The 21,918-nt window shown below is 32.2% G+C and overlaps 1 pseudogene; it reads left to right on the top strand.

Moving 5' to 3' along the window:
• The first annotated feature begins 12,430 nt into the window (after window positions 1–12,430).
• Window positions 12,431–21,535, top strand: LOC127095609 (uncharacterized; annotated as a pseudogene).
• The last annotated feature ends 383 nt before the right edge of the window (window positions 21,536–21,918 follow it).

Here is a 21,918-nt window from a genome sequence, read left to right as displayed (position 1 = left end):
ACATTGAACATTTTCTTTATTAACATTGGTCTAATCCATTTCAGGTTTGTTTTCTGCAACACCATTAACTTTGTGTGTAGGAACAAACAAACCTTTCTTCATAGCCTTCCAAATACCATAATCCACCCCTTCTATGAAAAACTTCATTTTCTCTTTCAACAAAATATAACCTTATCCATTAAAGGACGAGGGATTGTTTAATGAATAACTTGATGTCATTTTTCCTTCTGGGATAATTAGTATTTAACACGATTTAGACTTTGGTGCTACTAGTTGGGCAAGTGACTACTTCAAGCACAAGAGGGGGGGAGGGGTGAATTGTGGTATTCAAAATTCAAAATTATATTTAAATTTTTATTACTTAACAAAAACTTGTGTCAATAATCAGAGAGAGAGAGAGAGAGAGAGAGAGAGAGAGAAAGAGAGAGAGAGAGAGAGAGAGAGAGAGAGATAGATAGATAGATAGATAGATAGATAGATAGATAGATAGATAGATAGATAGATAGAGAGAGAGAGAGAGAGAGAGAGAGAGAGAGAGAGAGAGAGAGAGAGAGAGAGAGAGAGAGAGAGAGAGAGAGAGCTTAAGATTTTTTTTTGTGAAATAGAGAGATGAGGTGCCTCATGTATAAAGGAGAAGAGAAATCTAAGAAAGGAAATGATCCATGGGCAATTTTTTTGGCCCAATCGATTTAGTCATTATTCAAATCGATTGAATGACCTAAATAATTGATTAGTTTTTATAATTATGGAAATTTTAGATAAAGAGCCATAATCAATCATTAACACATTGTCATAATAAATTATATAATTTATTTTGCTTCTTCCAACTGATTGGCTTAAGGTCCCAACTGATTTGATAGTTCAAAAATGCTTCAAAAGAAGATGATAGTTTCCTAATCGACTGGCTTAGACTTGAAAATATTTTAAAGAGTTTTGATAGATAAAGAAGAGGTTCAAAAGAGATTTTGTGTATGTGTGTTGCTTTAGTATCTTAGGAGTTACTCTCATACTTTTACCAACTCTGGTCACTCAGACAAACATGACCAGACGATCTTTCACACTTTCTCACTTTCACAACTTCGAGGCTTTCAAGATTATTTGCCACATAAATCAGTTACATAAACACTTCAATGGAATCTTGAATCTCCTGCCATATGAGGCTTGAGATATCTATAATTTTGGTTACCATCATTAGAGAATTGTAAAGTTATTACCACCAACTTCAACAATCTTTGGGTGTTGTCGTCAACAAAACATTTAGAAAGGTTCTTAGTAGGATCATCAACTTTATACCTTTAAGCACATTGATTCACATTCTTCCCCTTTTTGATAATGACATCACATCTCTCAGGGAAGTGGTAAATGAAACAATAGGTAGATAAAAAGGGAGTGTTTAAACTCCCCCCTCAAATGAGCATATAGTATACTCTACTCCTTCTAAGAATATACTTCTCTCGCTTTATCATAATAAAAAAGGCAGAAAATAAATAAAGCACATAGATTACCTATTATCTTAGGAGCGAGTTACCTGATAAAGAGATGAACAAGAATAGTCAAACATAAGGCACAAAAAAATAGGACCTAAGGTCTTACTTATCCACATGGAAGGTAGCATCTAGCATTGAGATCAACAATAGGTAAGGTTTAGAGAACTTCTCCCCCTTGATTCTTTCTCGAACATAACTCAAAAGTCTTTGAAACTTTCTAAACCGAGATAAAATTCTGGAGTATACTTCTTTCTTTCTTAAATTTATCCAAGAGATAAACATTTCCCCTTAAGGATCTTTTGAAGAGTCTCTTTTCAGTCTCCTTTGGGCCTTTTACTAATATATGGCTCTAGGTGTTTTGCACCACTTTGCTCCACAAATACTTAAAAACCAACCAAAGGTTAATAGAAAATAAATTGACTAAGCAATTAAAAAATCACTTGAAAGAAAGTCAATATGAGTTTTTCGATTTTTCAATCTCTACTAAATGTACTAAACAATTAATCTTTTGGATCTTTGATGGTGTTTAAACTATTATGCTATTTGGTTGTTTTGAGTTGTAAAACAACACTCATACTTTATTATGTACCTATAAGTATGGTATATTATTATGCATGGTCTTTTTAAAGTTTAATCCTATTCAATTTCTTTTATTTCTTACAATTTGAGAAACTAAAGCGAGTGCGCAGACATATTAGGTCATCAAACTGTCTCCGTGCGTATACACGAGTTTGTTACTAGTTGATAAAATATTTCCATATGATATATAATCATTCTAGTTATAATAAGAAATATAACACATAAATAATTATAATTAAATAAAATTTGAATAAAAACTATTATATTTTTGGTCATTTTTTATTATTAACAATTTGAATATAAAGAGATAAAAATTCATTACCTATAAAATAAGAATTTGTAATGGTTAAATTAGAAATTATAATAGTGTTCCTTTTCTTCATTGCATATCTTGAAGTTTGTGGATCCACTTTAATTTGTTGGTTTTAAATATTAATTAGACCATAAGAAGAAGATACATTATTTTTAAATGTTGTTCTCTCTAGTTGAAGGAAAACACAAATATAAATAATTCATATTAAATTCAGATAATGAATTAATGAAGAATGAAATATTCTAAACAAGGAATATATGTAATAACAATATAGACAACAAAGCTAATAATGATGTAGATAATAAAGTTCCATTAACTTGGTTGAAGTTTATAACCCCTCCCAAATAATGTAGATGGTGTTATCGTATAAAATATTTAATTTGATGTTGAAAATTAGGTCAATATTAATCATTCTCATCTTATAAAGACCAAAGTTTTTGTGTGGATTAAAGTGTGTAAATGTATTGTCTTTGTCTAATAGTTTAATTATGCTTTTTGCCTATGTATTATGAAGCATATTAGAAATAGGGATAGTCTTATGTTAGTTGTTGATTTATTCTTCTTAGCCTATATTTCAGTTTGTAATGTTTATCACATAGAATGTATTACATGCTTGAGTTACTCAAAATTTATCATAGAGGATGTATTAAAAGGGGTGAAGTTCGCAATACATTATTTTCACAAAACTAATCTATTTAAAGAATTTACCTTCTAAATTAAATAATGAGAGTAGAACTTACTTTTTCTTGAGTTTCATACATTTTATAACATGACTTCTTCAACAGTGTCATTCCATCATAGTAAAAAAGAACAAACTTTACATATTTAGATTCATCATTAATAACCACTTTGATTCAATATCTATGCATATTTAATACACTAAATTGGTGAAGATGATAATTTTTAATTTTGCATAGAGAAAAATGATAGAATAAAGTGATAAATTAATATACCTTGGAACAACCTTCATAACTGATATAAAAGTAAAGATGCTGAAAAATAAGTGCAGAAAATAAAGAACATAATGATATATCTTGATTTCTCTTTACAAACAAGAGTACTCAAGTCCCCTCACACTCTGTGAGAGATTTCATTATGTAAGGTATGTTATAATCGATCAATTTAACTCTCTTAACTATCTAACACAATTACAAATAACACTTAATAAATAACTCTGAATTTCTAATAAGTAATGAAGAAGATTCATACTTGTATCAATTATGAGAATTGATTTTCCCTTTCAAGTAAACAACTTACAATGTATAATACTTAAGTGTAAGAATTTTTAAAATAAAACTTTAATGATGCTGTAAAAATTTGTGCATAAAGTTTCACTTAAGTTTTTAACTAAAAGCACTTTAGATGAAAATTGAGAAAGTTATATATTTGAATTGTTAGGAAGATGAGTAATTTGGAAATCCGAATCACTAACTATTTATACTTTAACTATACCTTTTGGAAAGAATATAATATCGTGAATAATTTCCATAATTGGTAGATGAAATTTGGAAATCATTAAAATCAGATTGATATGAAAAAGCACTAAAAAAACAGCTAAATTGTGGCGGTCAAAATATGAATATTATGACGGTTTCAAAAGCCACAATTTACAAAATGGCGTTTTCCAAACAGTATATTTGGTTGCCGCTAAGTATGAAATGGCGGTTTTCAAAAGAACGCGGCACACCTATAGTTGTAATAAAATGGCGGGTTTTTTTGGTAACTAATGTCGGTTTTAACCGCCACAATAGTATCACTTTATTTTTTTAAAAAATAATGACAACTATAATATGCTTAATTTGAAAAAAAATTCAAGAAAAATACCTTGACAAAATAGACTAGTTAATAATGATATAACAACATTGCATTTATCATTCAATGTGTCTCTAAGCGTTATAACTAATAACAATACATCATCATCAATAATAAATTATAATAAACATCTTCATTCTAAAATACACAAATATACAAAAAGAACAAGTCGTATTCACCTCAAGACAACTTTCATCATGCATACTAGTCAAAACATTGATATTCTTCACATCCCAAAACATTATTTAGCTATCTTGTACAAAAGAATCTCATTCATTACTTATCCCACAAGTGTCATAAAATCGCTTTTTATGTGTTTAGATTATGGATTAGGAGACAATTATTTTGCAATCATCCCAATCTATTTCAAATGTAGAATTTAGGATCCTCCATACTAATTTAATTGGAGGAACCTCCATACTAATTTAACTGGAGGAAGTAGAACCTGATAAATGAAAACACAGTATATGTAATTATGACAAACATAAACAATGTCATCTTATTACAAGGAGAGCATTTACACACTTTTCACCAATTAGTAGCACTATAGGAACCTTGATTAAGAATATAGTTAATCATTTTTAATGAGTTTAAGTCTAAGGTGAAAAATTTTAGGTTCAAATCTCTCATAAGTATGTTTCTTTATGATACTATTTTGAGCGAGGTGAAAAATCTTCACCATGATGTAATCTGTTAAAGAAAATTATCAAGTGGACATGAAGTGAAAAATAACCACAACACAATAAAATAAATATTAATTTTTTATTATCTAAATAAGATTGTAAATTAGAACCAAGTGAGAGTAAAGTTATGTACTGACATACATTTTAATATTAAACAACAACAACAATATTAAACATTTTACTTGATATAACTACAATATCAAGTAAATTTGTTGTTGTTGTTGTTCTATTGATTTTGTTTATATGTTGTTGTTGTTTTGGTTGTTGTTGTTGTTGTTGTTGTTGAGATTTAATGTCTAAAGATTCCATGGGTTTGGTTGTTGTTGTTATTGTTGTTGTTGTTGTTTTTGTTGTTTTTGTTGAGATTTAATGTTTAAGGATTCTATTGATTTTGTTTTTGTTGTTGGTATTGGTGTTAATGATGATGGTGATGAAGAAGATTTAGAATTTATCAAAAAATTTGATGTTTTACAGATTAAAACGAAAAAAAGAGGTTAAAAATAAAATTTTGTAAATAGGACTTAACCCATCGATTATTGTTAAAAACCTAGGTAAAAAGTAGCGCAAATTTGAAAATCCAAAAAATGTAGTTGTTGGGGATCAAACCCATGACTAGTGCCACATTTCCCCTCGGTTATTCAAAAATCGAGGGGTAAAATGGTACATTTTCATGTCGCCCTTCATTACCTTGCCTGTGTAACCGAGGTTATATCTCCTTCGCATCCGAGGTGAAATGGGGTTATTTGTAGTAGTGAGGGGTTTTCAAGCAAACCTACAAAACAAATTAAGATTTGTTAGGTATCCAACGTGCCTTGGGTCCTTGATGATTAGTTCCTTTATTGATCTATACATAATTCCCACTAGCAACACAAAAATTCCTTTCTTAAAAAGCATTAGGTGTGTGACCTATTAAACCATAATAAAAACATGTAGGAACAAAGTTGCTTATATATCAAGGAACATAAGATTGTTTTCTAACAAATATTTTCTTAGGATGATAATGAACATTTTGTACTTTATTCACTTTCTCTTTATTGGATTGGTCATTTACCTTAACAAAGATGATTTTACTAGTACTTGGATTGTCAAATTTTGAATAACAAAGTCCACTTTTATCATTAGAATATCTTTGTCTACTAAGGACACTTTCCAATCCAATTTGTCCATTTTCATTTCTTTCAATAACTCTTTTTAATTGGACATTTGTAACTAAGAAAATTAGTAGCAAACTTTTACTCTAAACTTAACATCTAACATCAACACACACAGAGTAACAAATTTAAACAATAAAAACAAACATCTATTTTCTAAAACAAACATCAGATTTCCAAATACAACATTATGAGCAACAACAAATTAAAAAATACAGTAAAGAGTCAAAAGCCTCAATCTTTGAAGATGAACATGATTGAAACCTTAATGATGACCAAGTAATTATAGTTCCATATGATATGTCCCCCTCTTTCACGGTGAAGAAATCAAAGAACACATAACCAAACACAAAGTAGCATCAAAAGACAATGTGATAATACCAAACCAAAAACTACAAAATCTATGACAATTACTTTATATTTAAGTACATACTCAGAACTGCAATTGATAGTTGCTTTATATTTTTTATTATATAAGTACATGTCCGACATTACATTTGGTGGTTGATTTGATTTATCTATAATGAGTTTGCCAAATGTTTTGGCGGATAAACGTGACAAATCCGATATAAATAGAGGTGTGACGTGATTCTTTTTTTCACATCCCTTCTCGGTTTCTTATAACTTTTTATCGATAATTTGTTCTAACATGAATCACTGCAACGAACATGTTATTTATTCGAGAGTCAAGCCTCCGATGAAGATGTTTTTTTTGGAACATACAAAGTTTGGAGAAACTAGAGAGGAACTTGATTCGTTGGTTAGACGGAGAAATTAGTGATGGTGAAAGAATTAGAAGTATTGAGAGACTTGTTTCGTACATTTTTGTTGTAAAAGACAACAATGATATCCAGCGTATGTGGATGCGAGTTAAAGATGACGTTGATGTCAGGGATATGATGTCTGCAATAGATGATATTATTTTGATATTTGTAATCTCTTAGAAATGCTATGGTGTCAAGTGTTTTTATCTGTTGTATGTGTTGTTGTTTTATACGTGTTGTTGTTCGTTTTGTGAAAATTGGATTCTTGTTTTATATATATATATATATATATATATATATATATATATATATATATATATATAAATGTGTGTGTTTTATACGTGTTATTGTTCGTTTTGTGAAAATTGGATTCTTGTTATATATATATATATATATATATATATATATATATATATATATATATATATATTAAATGTGAAACATCTTTGTATTCAAAAAACAACACATTATAACGATAGAAAAGGCCAAAGAACTATTGTTGGACCCACAAATGTGACATATACTAGGGCTGAAGAATTATTGGGGGTAGAATTGAAGGACATAGATAGAAAAGGCCAAATTATTAAAATAACTTGGCTCAAGATCCATCATAACAATATGTAATTAGACGAGAATTTTTCCACCGTCAAACAAAAACTTAGAAAAACTATAATTTATCTTTTATTGCTTTTTGCTAGCTTATTATTTCCTAATACTAATGGTAACACTATACATATTCCATTTTTACCATTATTAGAAGACATAGATAAAATAAGTAGATATAGTTGGGGCGTTGCAACTTTAGCGTGAGTATATAGAAACTTGTGTAGATGCGCTAAACAAATATGCATAATTTTGCTGGTTATGGAGTCTTACTTCAAGCTTGGGGATGGTCCAAGATGCCGAGACTGTCACCAAACAATATCAATCCATTACAATTTCCATATGTGACCAAGTATGTTTAAAATAAATTATTTTTTAAATATATTTTTTGTGTGTATTTTTCGAATAACTATTTCTTTTTAAATGGTTTGCATATGGAATGATTTACGAAAAAATACTCCATCATTATGTTCCTGGATATCAGACGTTTTTCGATTATTTTGAGGCAGATGATTTATCATCTTTAAGACTAAACTACTAATATTTAAAGTTTATTTATAATTTATTTGACTAATCATTTAAATTTATTCAACAACTTGTATGAAAGCCTTATATTGGACTTGGATATGAGGATCACACTAAAAGTGACACGTGGAGTTCAACAATGCTTCTAATCTACATAATTATTGAAATGCATCATTCAAAAAAAGGTTAAACTCCAACAAGACATACGGGTTCTTCCTAGATGCATGAAGGAGTATCACACAAGTTGAGCGACCGACCAATGGAATTTTATAAATTTGAAAGACCATTTTAGACAAGAGCGTCATCAATGGAAAAACTGTTGGAATACAGTCTTACAAGGCTATATCATGCCAAGATAATTTAAACCGAGTAGGGAATACTTGAATTGGTATAGATATGTGTCAAGTTTGTATTTATCACAAAATAGATTACTGTTTGACCCTCATAACCAACCCTCATCTTCAAACTTCCAACACATCAGACCATCCACATACACTTAAACCCAATAACCTATCTTTAACACCCAACCTTTCAACCCAACATAACCACCTTGTACCCCAAGCCAACACTACCATCAATAATACCCATCATTTTACCCAACTCCCTACAGCACCCAACAAGAAAACCCAATTTTTACCCCCTCAACATCATACACCCAACCAGAAACACCACGTACCATCCACTATAACTAATACTCATTCACACAACCCACACCTCAAGAACACAACTTCCAAACACCCCAACCACAAATCCCTTTTTTTCAATCACAAATATTTACACCTAATTCATCCCAACCACAAATCCCTTTTTTTTAGTCACAAACATTTACACCCAATTCATCCCAAGACCAACAATCATGCTTCCCCTTCATCCATAGCTAAATGTCAACTACTACACAACCAAACTGAAATCATGAAGGAATCATATTAAGTTATGGCAGTGCGGCGGTGGAATTAACTAATGACAAGGTCACTGATTTCATGGATCATAAAAATGACATGCGACCTTCTACTTAGCCATCAAATATTGATGAGAATCAGGTACATCTTAGAAGGTCTACACGAGTTGGACAAGCTCTCGTGGTAGTAACCACCACTTTTAATGATCAGATCAAAATCAAGGTTAAATGGAGGTTTATTGTCATTTTATTTTCATTAAATAAATAAATAAATATAGCTTTAATTAATATTTTATTTATTATTATTATTTTATTAATTAATTAACTATAGCTTCAATTATTTAATTATAAAAAATATATATTTTGTTATCAAAACATATAATTCATTATAATCAATTATAATTAATTAAAATAATTAATATTAAATTTATTATAATTAAAAATTAAATTAAATTTAACTATAACTTAAAAAAATGTTTCAAATGGTCCTCCAATGCATTAGACCGACCCTCTAAACTTTTATACACTTCTGTCAAAGCATTGGACAACTTTCTTTTTTTGCAAGCACCTACCAAAACAATGGACAATTATTTTATATCAATTTTTTAAAATTTAAAACAATTATATATATATATATATATATATATATATATATATATATATATATATATATATATATATATATATATATATATATATATATATATATATATATATATATATATATATTATTGAATTGTAATTCCTTGTGTCGAAGTAAGTTGCTCGACAAAGCAAGGAAGTGTCGAACCATCCAGTGTATTGAGTAGTGTTAGCTATTTTGGGCTTTTATAGTTTTGGATTTTGACTTGAGGTCCAAGTTAACCTAAATCTATAAATAGAATGAGTAACCCTTATTTTGTAACAGAGGTGAATAGAGTATTCACAACACATTGTATTCACAGTATTTTGCAGTTGCAAAGTGAATAACAAGTTTTCCACAGTTTGTGGGCAGAGAGAAACTCTGCAGAATTTTGTTACTCTTCTCCTTCATCGTTCTTTACTTTCTTTCTTTCTCCATTATTCTTCTCTTTTCATTGTTATTGTGTGGGTAGTTACAATCTTGTTCATCAAGATTGATTGAAATTCTCCATAGATTTTGGGGGATTTCCAACATCTGGTATCAAGAGCTCCAGTTTAATCGATTCGTGGGAAGAAAATCACCATGGCAACGAATCATCCAAACGAACATTTTCCAACAAATCTTCCGATTCTCAAGAATAACAATTATGAGAATTGGTGCAAGCAGATAAAGGTTGTATTCTGTTATCAAGATCTTTGGGATCTTGTGAAGGAAGGAGTAGAAACGTTTGCAGAACCCGTGACAAATCAAGAAAAGGCCGTACATAAAGAATTGAAGAAGAAAGATTATAAATCTCTCTTTATAATCCATCAATATGTTGATACAAATAACTTAGAAAAGGTTAATGATGCAGAGTCGGCGAAAGAAGCATGGGAAATTTTGGGGAAATCGTTTGGAGGCGCGGAGAAGGTGAAAAAGGTGAGGTTACAAACTCACAAAAGAACGCATGAATTTCTTCAAATGGAAGACAATGAAAGCATAACTTATTTTTTCACGAAGGTTACGAAGCTAGTGAATCAAATCAAGGTATGTGGAGAACTGTTGACATCAAGATCTGTTGTTGGAAAGATCTTAAGGTCGTTCGCTCCAAAGTTCGACCACGTGGTAGTAGCCATAGAAGAGTCGAAAGATTTGTCAAAATTGACAAAGGAAGAGCTTCAAGGGACGCTTGAATCTCATGAACAAAGAATGGCTGAAAGAGCTGCAGGAAAGTCAAAGAGTGATATCGCTTTGCAGGCTCAATCAACAAAAGAAAGAAAAGGCAAAGGAAACTGGAAGGCAACAAAGGCAGAGGAGGTTACAACAATTCGACTGGTCGAAATCAGCAAGAAGGAAACTGGTCGAATCAGAGAAAACCCTGGAACCAAGGCAACCAAAGAGGTGGTGTTGCAGGTAGAGGAAGAGGTGGTGGTCAAAAGCCATACAAGAGTCACATTCAGTGTTACAATTGTCAAAGGTATGGTCACTATTCTAGTGATTGTCCAGAAAAGCAGAAGAATCAAGAAACTTATGCAAAGCTGGCGAAACATGAAGAAGAAGAAGAAGAGACGTTGTTGATGGTTACAACAAGAGAAGAAGAGAGATACGAGGACCAGTGGTACTTGGACTCAGGATGCTCATCACACATGTCTGGAAGGAAAGACTGGTTTGTCAACATAAAGCCCTCAATGAAGAACATGGTGAAATTTGCAAATGACAACACTCTAGCAGCTGAAGGTGTTGGTGATGTTCTAATTATGAGGAAAGATGGCAAGAGGTCAATAATTTCAAATGTGTTATACATACCAGGCATGAAGAGTAATTTGCTCAGCATAGGGCAGTTAGTCGAAAAGAACTATAAAGTGTCGATCAAAGACAAGATGATGAGAGTTCTCAACTCAAATGGAAGGTTGATCTTGAAGGCTCCAATGTATCAGAATAGAACCTTCAAGATTGAGCTTAATGTGATGGACCATAAGTGCCTTGCAACAACAGCCAGCAGAGATGAATGGACATGGCATTATAGACTTGGTCATCTCAATTTCAAAGACATCAGAGATTTGAAGAGAAGAAATATGGTTTCAGGATTACCAGAAATCGATATTCCAAACGAAGTGTGTGAAGAATGCGTGCAAGCGAAGCAGCATAAGAACAACTTCAGTAAGGATGCAGGAAGCAGGTCGAAGGAAATTCTTGAAGTCATATACTCTGATGTATGTGGCCCTTTCCAGGTGGATTCGATTGGAGGTAACAAATACTTTGTTACATTCATCGATGATTTCAGTCGAAAACTGTGGTCTTACTTGATCCATAAGAAAAGTGAAGTGATCGAGATATTTGCCAAGTTTAAATCTATGGTCGAAAGACAGAGCGGTCGAAAGATTAAGATTTTGAGGACTGATGGTGGTGGAGAATATGTGTCGAAAGACTTCGATGCATTATGTGTGAAATAAAGGATTGTGCATGAGGTGGTACCACCCTACACTCCATAGCAGAATGGAGTCGCAGAAAGGAAGAATAGAACCATTATGAATATGGTTAGAAGTATGTCGAAAGACAAGCATCTACCCAAAGAATTATGGGGAGAAGCTGTGTCGACTGCGACATATATCCTGAACAAATGTCCGACGAAGAAGCTAGAAGGAATCACGCCAGAAGAATGTTGGTCTGGTGTCAAGCCTAGCTTGAGTCATCTGAGGGTGTTTGGATCTATAACACATAGACATGTGCCAGATCAGTTGAGAAGAAAACTTGATGACAAGTCCAGTCAGATGATCCTGATAGGATATCATTCGACTGAAGGACACAAGTTGTTCGACCCAGTGAATAAGCAAGTAGTGATCAACAGGGACATGATCATAGATGAGCTTAAGGAGTGGGATTGGACTGAGAATGTCAAGAAAGATCCAGTGAAAATCTTTTGTGATGAACCAGCTAGTGAAGTCAAAAGAGAAGTTCGACAGGAAGAAATTAGAGGTGAAGCAAGTACGAGCAGACCTCAGAGAACAAGACACATGCCTGCAAGATTGCAAGAATGTGTGATTACATCAACTGATGTGATCGATGAAGAAGGTGAGCTGGTCCATTATGCTTTCTGCGCAGATGTCAAACCCGTCAATGCAACTCAGGCATTGAAAGATTCGAAGTGGATGAAAGCAATGGATGAAAAGATGAAGTCAATCGAAGTCAACAACACCTGGTCACTTGTCGAATTGCCCCCAAACAAGAAGGCAATCGATGTGAAGTGCGTATACAAGGTGAAGTTGAATCCCAAAGGAGAAGTGACTCGACACAAGGCGAGACTTGTGGCGAAAGGATTTCTTCAGAAAGAAGGAATCGACTTTGATGAAATTTTTGTACCTGTTGCTAGGATCAAAGCAATCAGGTTGGTTGTTGGTCTAGCAAACACGAACAACATGCAGATGTGTCAGATGGATGTGAAATGTGCATTCTTGAATGACCCCTTAGAAGAAGAAGTTTATGTTGCACAACCAGCTGGGTTTGTGAAACATGGTCGAAGCAATCACATAGAAATGAGGTTCCATTATCTTCGAGAGCAAGTAGTAGATGGGAATAAGAAAGTGGAACACTGCAGAACTGAGAATCAGATAGCAAACATCATGACGAAGGGAGTGCAGGTCAAAGTGTTTAGAAGGCTAAGAGATATAGTGAATGTAGATAGCTTAGACACAAGAGTTAGGTGGTATGTTGAATTGTAATTCCTTGTGTCGAAGCAGGTTGCTCGACAAAGCAAGGAAGTGTCAAACCATCCAATGTGTTGAGTAGTGTTAGCTATTTTGGACTTTTATAATTTTGGGCTTTTATAGTTTTGGGGTTTGACTTGAGTGAAGGTGAGAAAAACAAGAAAGGGGGGGGTTTGAATTGTTTGAAAAATAAGCGCTTTTCCAAAATGAAAATCACACAATGATTTTATACTGGTTCGCTTATAACACAAAGCTACTCCAGTCCACCCGGCCAAGGTGATTTCGCCTTCAACAAGGACTTAATCCACTAATCTTGAAAGATTACAAACAACCCCTAAGAGAGAAGAAAATCTCTTAGTCCTCTCAAGTCTACAGACTACAAAGAGTCACTTGAGGAAATCAAATAAAAATTAGATACAAGATGTGTAATCTAGAGTGCTTCTAAGAAAGCAAATATTACAAACTTAAGAACAAATTTTTCACTTGATAAGCAAAAGCTTAGTGAAAATCTTTGAAGAACAAGGATGTTTTTCTTGAGCGTGATATAATTTCAGTATAGTTTTGGCTAGTGATTTCTTGCATTGCTGAATGAGATTTCTTCTCTATTTATAGGAGTTGAAGTAGAGTTGAAGTAGCGTTGAATCTGTTGGATATTGAGATGTAGTTACGCCATTCCATTAATAGCTTCTGCAGTAGACTTTTTCTCTTAGAAGTGACTACTTACCACAATTAGTATCTTCTCTCTTGGAAGTGGAGATTAACGTCTCTTTCTAATTGAGGAAATCCATTTGCAGAACTTTAACTTGGCTTAAACGTTACTTCATCATGATTAACAATTTTGATTAGAGTCTTCGTGTATCTGGAGAATCTTGCTTCTGATGTTATTTCTTGAAAGTTCAGATGGCGCTGATAACTTCCAGAGTTTACAGAGGGCATTAGTTCAGAGTCAGAGCTTCTAGACTTTACTTCATGTTCAGATGCTTCTGATACTTTGCAGTTTTGTCCAGAGTCAGAGCTTCTTGAATGAGATTCCTCTTTAGATGCTTCTGATACTTGAGATTTTGCATCTGATCTTGTTTTGCATCTGATGACATCATCAGATTTATTTCTTCTTTCTTTAGAACCTTGCACACTTAGAAACTTTTCGTTAGGGTGCCATTTTTGGTTTCATCCTTTGTTATCATCAAAATCATGGAATCTGTTGTAGAACAATTTTTGTTCTTACATTGAGGTCCAAGTTAACCTAAATCTATAAATAGAGGTAGTAACCCTTATTTTGTAACAAAGATGAATAGAGTATTCCCAATACATTGTATTCACAGTATTTTGCAGTTGCAAAGTGAATAACAAGTTTTCCACAGTTTGTGGGCAGAGAGAAACTCTGCAGAATTTTGTTACTCTTCTCCTTCATCGTTCTTTACTTTCTTTCTTTCTCCATTATTCTTCTCTTTTCGATGTTATTGTGTGGGTAGTTACAATCTTGTTCATTAATATTGATTGAAATTCTCCATAGATTTTAGGGGATTTCCAACATATATTATATATATATATATATATATATATATATAATTTAATTGATGATGGGTAATTTGTGTTGGAAATGAAGCATTATTTTTGTCATGCAAATTACTCTAAATGATTAAAAATAATGAAAACATATTATTTTAATCATATAAAAAAATTGATGTGTCATGTTGTATGATTGACACATGTTTATTTATTCCTTTTTTGCGTTAATTTACTTTTATAATATTGAGATGAGATGAGAGTCTATCCCTTTCTCCAGACTCAACTCTATTTATATCATTCCATACTTAATTAGCATGATAATTACTTCTTTTATTTCACTAATGTGATCATTTGAAATCTTGTAATAGTAATAACAAAAATCAACCCATAAGGATTGACATATATAATTGAATCTTAATTAAATTCCAACACACACCTTAATTAGAATCTTTTATTTCACTAATGTGATCATTTGTAAGATTTATATCCATATTAGTCACACCCACCTTAGGGTCCCTATCACTCATGCATTGTGGCCAGCTAATAAAACCTCACTACATGCTTCCTTTCAATTCATTTTTAGCAATTAGTCTCACCAATGGGCCTTCATGTTACTCTATTTTTGCACATATTTCACCTAAACCCTATAAACTCTTATCACCCAAACCAAATAAGTAATGAAATACATTGACACCTCAACTACCTCATTGCTTCACAACTCATAAGATAAGTGACATTTCATAGCAGGCAGTGTAGCTTGTCTAGGATTAGGATACTTCGATGTGGTATTTCCTTTATAATAAATGATAATTTAAGCATTAATTTATTCTTCCGATTAAAATAATAATTTAAATATTAATAAAAATGATAATTTATTTTAATTTAGTAAATAAATGATATGAAAAATAAAAATCTCATAAACCTCATGTCACATTATCAAAAAAGTATTTTTTATTAAAAAAAATACACTTCAATATTTTTTAGACTAAAATTGAGAATGAAGAATAAAATTGTTTAAAAATAAAATGAGACTAAAATTGTAATTTAGTCTATTTATTGTATACTAGCGTTCAAACGGGCACTCCGTGCCCATTTGTCCGCTTTTTTTTATTACGCTAACGCGTGAAAATATTAACAACGTCTTTTTTTATAAGTTTGATTTTAATATAAATTACTTATCTACTTTTAATATATAAAAGTTAATTATCACCATAATTACTTAATTATCCTAATTACAATCCATAATACAGCTAATTTCATGTTCCTATAAGTAATCTACTTTTAATGTATAAAAGTTAATTACCACCATAATTACTTAATTACCCTAATTACAATCCATAATACAGCTAATTTCGTGGTATAGCCAACGTTGAAGTAAGTCGTCAACTTCATTCGTCCTTAAAGACTAAGCCAAGTACCAATAATAATATCAGATCAAAAAGGATATCAAGCAGAAACATTACCAAATTAGGAGTTAACTTATCTAAGAGGTTTGACAATACATTTGCTGCAACAACATCAAACCAAGATCCAATACCAGAATTGCAACTCAATGAGCTTTTTGCATCTGATAGTGGAGACGATAATATGAATGATGAATCTGACGGTATATTCTTAATTATTTTTCATTTGAGTTAATTTGTTTATGATATGTCATAGAATATTACAATATTCTTAACACAATAAATGTTATGTCAAAAGGTTACAGTTCAGCAACAAATTCAAGTTTTGATGAAGATGAAATGTCTAATGGAACAAATGCTATGGAAACTTTTGAAATTACATCAGGTATTTTAAAATGATTTACTATAAATAATATTTTATTATTATGAAATACAACTCATTTAACATATGAATTAAATACTATTGATGATCAGGAGGGTATTATGATATAGGGGATCCTGTCATTGAATGTCAATATTGTGGTGCAAATATGTGGTATTCGGAAAGGAAAAACAAATGTCGTCATGCGTCCAATCCTAAATTTTCCATGTGTTGTGGATCAGGAAAAGTTCAGTTACCTTTGTTAAAACCCGCTCCTAAAGTTCTACAACATCTGTTGTTTGACAATGAATCATGTGAATCAAAAAATTTCCAACAACAAATTCGAATGTACAACGTTATGTTTGCATTTACATCTCCCGGTGCGAAAGTGGACAATCGATTTAACAACGGTAGATGCCCTCCCAATTTTCGTATCCAAGGTCAATCATGTCACCGAATAGGAAGCATGTTACCGATGCCAGGTCAAAATCCACGATTTGCACAACTATATGTTTATGACACTGAGAATGAAATTGAAAACAGAATACATGGATTCAGGTTAGATATCTATTATTTTCCAAACTTTAAATTTATTTATTTAAGAAACTTGCAATAAACTGTTTCAACTCTTTTCATTATAGGTCAAAAAGTGGAGTTGATGTTAATATTGTGAGAAAACTATCTGAAATGTTATATGAACATAATGTTCATGCACAATCATTTCGCATGGCAAGGGACAGACTTTGTGAAGAAGGTGTTTCTGATTTAAAACTTCGTTTAATATCTGAACGAAGAAATGATGGAAGGATATATAATCAACCAACTGTATCCGAAGTAGCTGCTTTAATTGTTGGAGATGTCGACACTGCAGAAAAAAGAGACATTATAGTGCAAAAACAATGTGGCGAACTTCAAAGGATAGATGAGTATCATACCAGTTATTTAGGATATCAGTACCCATTATTATTTCCATATGGTGAGGATGGATATAGACCTAATGTGAGGCACCGTGATAAAGGGACAAATATTCGCCACTTCACAGACATAACACAGTCAGAACAGAACAATAAAGATATTCCTTGGGAAGAAGCAACAAAGCGAAATCGACTTACAATAAGAGAGTGGTTGGCCTTTAGAATTCAATCAAGATCTAATGAAGCACAAACATTGTTGCGATCAAGGAGACTTTATCAACAATTTTTGGTAGATGGTTTTACAATGATGGAATCAGAAAGACTTAGGTGGCTTCGAAAGAATCAGTCAAAACTGAGGGTTGGCAAGTATCACAATTTGAATGAATATAATTCAAATGGAGAAACGCACGGGTCAAACACATGTAAGAGGGTTGTGCTACCTTCTTCATACGTTGGTAGTCGTAGATATATGGATCAACTATACTTTGACGGAATGGCAATATGCAGCTATGTCGGATTTCTAGATCTTTTCATTACATTCACATGTAACCCCAACTGGCCTGAAATTCAGCGTTTGCTTGGGTCTGTTCATCTAAAAGCATCAGATCGTCCTGACATCATTTCAAGAGTCTTTAAAATGAAATTTGATGAGCTTTTGTCTGATCTCACAAAGAAAAGTCTATTGAGGAAAGTTCTTGCATGTGAGTAACTTATTCCATATTCAATTAATCGTATTGTTATTTTCAAATTTATCATTCGTGTGCTGACTATTGTATATATTTTATATATTTATTTTTATATATATGTATACAATTGAGTTTCAAAAGAGAGGATTACCACATGCTCACATCTTAATTTTCCTCCATCCATCTAACAAATATCCAACTCCAAGTGATATTGATCGCATTATTTCAGCTGAAATACCTGACCAAGATACCAATGAAGAGTTGTATAATTTGGTTAAAACTCACATGATTCATGGCCCGTGTGGATTTGCAAATCGATCTTCACCGTGCATGAAAGATGGAAAATGTTCTAAATATTTTCCAAAACAGTTTCAGCCCGAAACAATTGTTGATCAAGATGGGTTTCCGGTATATAGAAGAAGGGACAATGGACATACAGTTCTTAAGAATGGAATTCAAGTCGATAACCGGAATGTTGTTCCATACAATGCAAAGTTGTTGACAAAGTACCAAGCTCACATAAACATGGAATAGTGCAATCAAAGTACATCGATTAAGTACTTATTCAAGTACATCAACAAAGGTTACGACAGAATCACCGCTGCCATTGTACCGAATGATGATGGAACTTCCAACCATCCGCAGAATATTGATGAGATCAAACAGTATATTGATTGTAGGTACGTTTCTAATATATCACTTGAAATATGATGTCATGCAATTTATCTATTTCAACTAAAAGTGTGCAATTTTTCTTTACATGCATGGTGTAGAAAATTTTATATGTACACTGTTTTGACTATATGTGTTATAATAAAATTTATATATTCTGTCTACAATAATCATTCTATTAATTTTAAATCCATTGCCTTTCATTATATTATTTGTAGGTACGTTTCTCCGAGTGAAGCATCTTGGAGGATATTCTCCTTTCCAATCCATGGTAGAAAACCAGCTGTTGAGAGACTGTACTTTCATTGTGAAGGTCAAAATTCGGTATATTACACTGATTTTGATCGTATCAATACAGTTCTGGAAAAACCAAGTGTAACTGAATCGATGTTTACATCATGGTTCGAAGCAAATTGCAAGTATCCTGAAGCACAAAATTTAACTTACAGCAAATTTGTTTCAAAATTTGTTTATGTTAAGAAAAAAAGAGAATGGAAACCCCGTCAAAAAGGTTACACAATTGGTAGGCTTATATGGGTTCCTCCAACAACTGGCAAATTGTACTATCTTAGATTGATGCTCACACATGTCAAAGGCCCCCGCAGTTATAATGATATAAAAACAGTGAATAACGTAAAATATGATACTTTCCGGGATGCCTGTTTTGCTATGGGTTTTATCGGCGATGATAGAGAATTCATTGCAGTTATTAAAGAGGCAAATCATTGGGGTTCAGGTCAATATTTGAGATTACTATTTGTTCACATGTTATTATCAGGCAGCATTAACAGGCCAAGACATGTATGGAGTAAAACATGTCATCTCTTAGCTGATGGAATACTATATGCTCAACAGCGAATTGCAAACAATAGAGGTATTATTTTTCCTATATTGTGAATTTTTATTATATTTATTTGTTTGATTCTTAAAAGTAAATTTGTTTTATAGTTTACACTTACAATTACTATTGTATAAAGGTTTGAGGTTGTCGGATGAAGAGATAATGAATTTAACATTAATTGAGATTGAACGAAATCTTCAAAGGAAGAGCCGAAGTCTAAAGGAATTTGCTGGAATGCCTTATCCAAGTGGATATGTGGTTGAGCAGTTGGGAAATAAGCTCATATACGAAGAGCAGAGTTACAATCCAGCCGAACAATTGCAAGAATACAATAATTTGTTCTTAAATCTTACAGGTAAATATGTTAAATGTTTGTAAGTTTTGTCATAATTTTATAAAGTTAACTTTTAAAGTATGATTTTATCTTACAATTTTTTTTAATGTATAATTAATTTATTCACTACATGTTTGCTATGTATTTTTTTTAAATTAGATGAGCAAAGAGGTGTATTCAAGCGAATAATGGAAGCAGTAAACAATCAACAAGTAGGCGTATTTTTTTTGTATGGATACGGTGGCACAGGGAAAACCTACATGTGGAGAACTCTAGCTTCCTACATAAGATCAAAGAAACAAATTTGTTTAACTGTTGCTTCATCGGGCATAGCTTCACTACTACTTCCAGGAGGTCGAACGGCTCATTCAATGTTCAAGATTCCAATACCTACAATGGAGTCTTCTACATGTAATATCGACAAAGGTAGTGATCGTGCAGAGCTACTAAAAATGGCAACGTTGATAATTTGGGATGAAGCTCCAATGGCACACAGATTTTGTTTTGAAGCGTTTGATAAAACCCTTAAAGACATAATGGGGCGTTCCAATTGTTCTGACAAATTATTCGGAGGGAAAGTAATTGTATTTGGTGGAGATTTTCGGCAAATATTACCAGTTGTACCATGGGGCAGCCGTTCAGATATAATACATTCTACAATAAATTCATCATACATCTGGGATCATTGTGTTGTGCTGAAGCTTACAAAGAACATGCGACTCCAACAAGCCGGCAATACTTCAAGTACATCTGAATTAGAATTGTTTTCTAATTGGATATTAAAAGTTGGCGATGGGAAATTGGAAGAACCTAACGATGGTTACACGGATATTCCTATTCCAAATGATTTCTTAATTTCTAACTATGATGATCCACTAGAAGCCATTGTTAGTGAAACATATCCGAATTTTCTTAACAATTACAAGAATCCAGAATTTTTGCAATCAAGAGCTATATTGGCAGGAACAATTGAAACGGTTGACATCATAAATCAATACGTTTTGGGATTCATACCAGGTATGCGTTATCCATTGTAAACATATTTATAGATACATTCATATATTTATATGTACTAACATAGATTTATAATAATAAAATTTCAAAAATTTTCCCAAAGGTGAAGAAAAGGAATATTTAAGTTCAGATTCTGTAGACACTTTTGACGGTGAAGGAAATGAAGCTTTTGATGTTTTGACCCCGGAATTTTTGAATACACTTACAACTTCCGGTCTACCTAACCACAAGATTAAATTGAAGATTGGGACCCCTATTATGTTGCTTCGAAACATTGATCAACCTGAAGGTCTCTGCAATGGAACAAGGCTTATAGTTACAAAATTGGCAAACCACGTTATCGAGACAAAGATTATATCTGGAAAGAATATTGGAGGGGTTATCTATATTCCAAGAATGGATATGACTCCAACACAATCTCCGTGGCCATTCAAAATGACTAGAAGGCAATTTCCCATAACTATATGTTATGCTATGACAATTAACAAATCTCAAGGTCAGTCATTGGATTATGTTGGATTGTATTTGCCTAGAAGTGTATTTAGTCATGGTCAACTATATGTTGCAATATCAAGGGTCAAAAGCAAAAAAGGGCTTAAGATATTAATCCATGACAAGGATAACCATCCATTGAATTCTACAACAAACGTCGTGTTCAAAGAAGTTTTTGAAAACTTATAGAACGTAAGTTTTTCATTAGTTATATTATATCAACAAATGTCGTTGTTTATTATTAGAATTTTATTGAATGAGTTGTATAAAATATACATTATGTTTTAACATTTGTTTATATGGATGTAATTGTTTTTTACAGGGTAATGAATCATCACTTCCTAAAAGGTTGCGGGCAAGTTTTGTATAAACCCAGTTTTTTAAGGACCAAAGAATTGTACGAAGTTAAATCATTTTTGTTGCTGGACTTATTTCTCACAATTTTAACTAAAATTGTGAACCTTTTGTTTCAATATCTTTTGTTGCATTAAACCTTACTGTATCAATTGCAATTAATTTCAACATTTGGTAGTATTCATTACTATATTTTAAAACAAATGAGGTTCTGGTAT

Source organism: Lathyrus oleraceus, chromosome 1 (assembly GCF_024323335.1).
Source record: "Lathyrus oleraceus cultivar Zhongwan6 chromosome 1, CAAS_Psat_ZW6_1.0, whole genome shotgun sequence".
Taxonomy (NCBI): domain Eukaryota; kingdom Viridiplantae; phylum Streptophyta; class Magnoliopsida; order Fabales; family Fabaceae; genus Lathyrus; species Lathyrus oleraceus.
Note: the sequence above shows the minus strand (reverse complement) of the source record. Positions and strands in the feature narration are given on the sequence as shown.